This window comes from Colobus angolensis, unplaced genomic scaffold (genome assembly GCF_000951035.1).
Source record: "Colobus angolensis palliatus isolate OR3802 unplaced genomic scaffold, Cang.pa_1.0 Scaffold39, whole genome shotgun sequence".
NCBI classification, from domain to species: domain Eukaryota; kingdom Metazoa; phylum Chordata; class Mammalia; order Primates; family Cercopithecidae; genus Colobus; species Colobus angolensis.
In genome coordinates this window covers 4,533,053-4,533,394 of record NW_012117265.1, presented here as the reverse complement: position 1 = coordinate 4,533,394, position 342 = coordinate 4,533,053, and the positions used below count along the sequence as shown (strand labels likewise).

The following is a 342-nucleotide window of genomic DNA, read 5'->3' as shown; positions in this document are numbered from 1 at the left end:
GGTGAAACAGTTGGAGTTGGAACAGCAGAGCTGGCTTCTGCCCCTTCTGCCCTATGACTGGTGGCCATTGAAGGTGTGGTCTCTGGTTCACCAGGAGAAAGAGTCAGAGTTGGAATAGTTGTACTGGTCACTGCCCTAGAACTAGTGACCAAAGGGGTCACCACTTCTGGTACCCCAGGTGAAACAGTTGGAACAGTTGAGCTGGCTTCTGCCTCATGACTGGTGGCCGTTGAAGGTGTGGTCTCTGGTTCACCAGGAGAAAGAGTCAGAATTGGAATAGTTGTACTGGTCACTGCCCTAGAAGTAGTGACCAGAGAGGTCACCACTCCTGGTACCCCAGGT

The 342-nt window shown here is 52.3% G+C and overlaps 1 protein-coding gene across 1 annotated transcript in view; it reads right to left on the bottom strand.

Annotated features, from left to right (window-relative positions):
* MUC16 (mucin 16, cell surface associated) overlaps positions 1-342 on the bottom strand; it is a 173,133-nt gene that overhangs the window by 128,361 nt on the left and 44,430 nt on the right.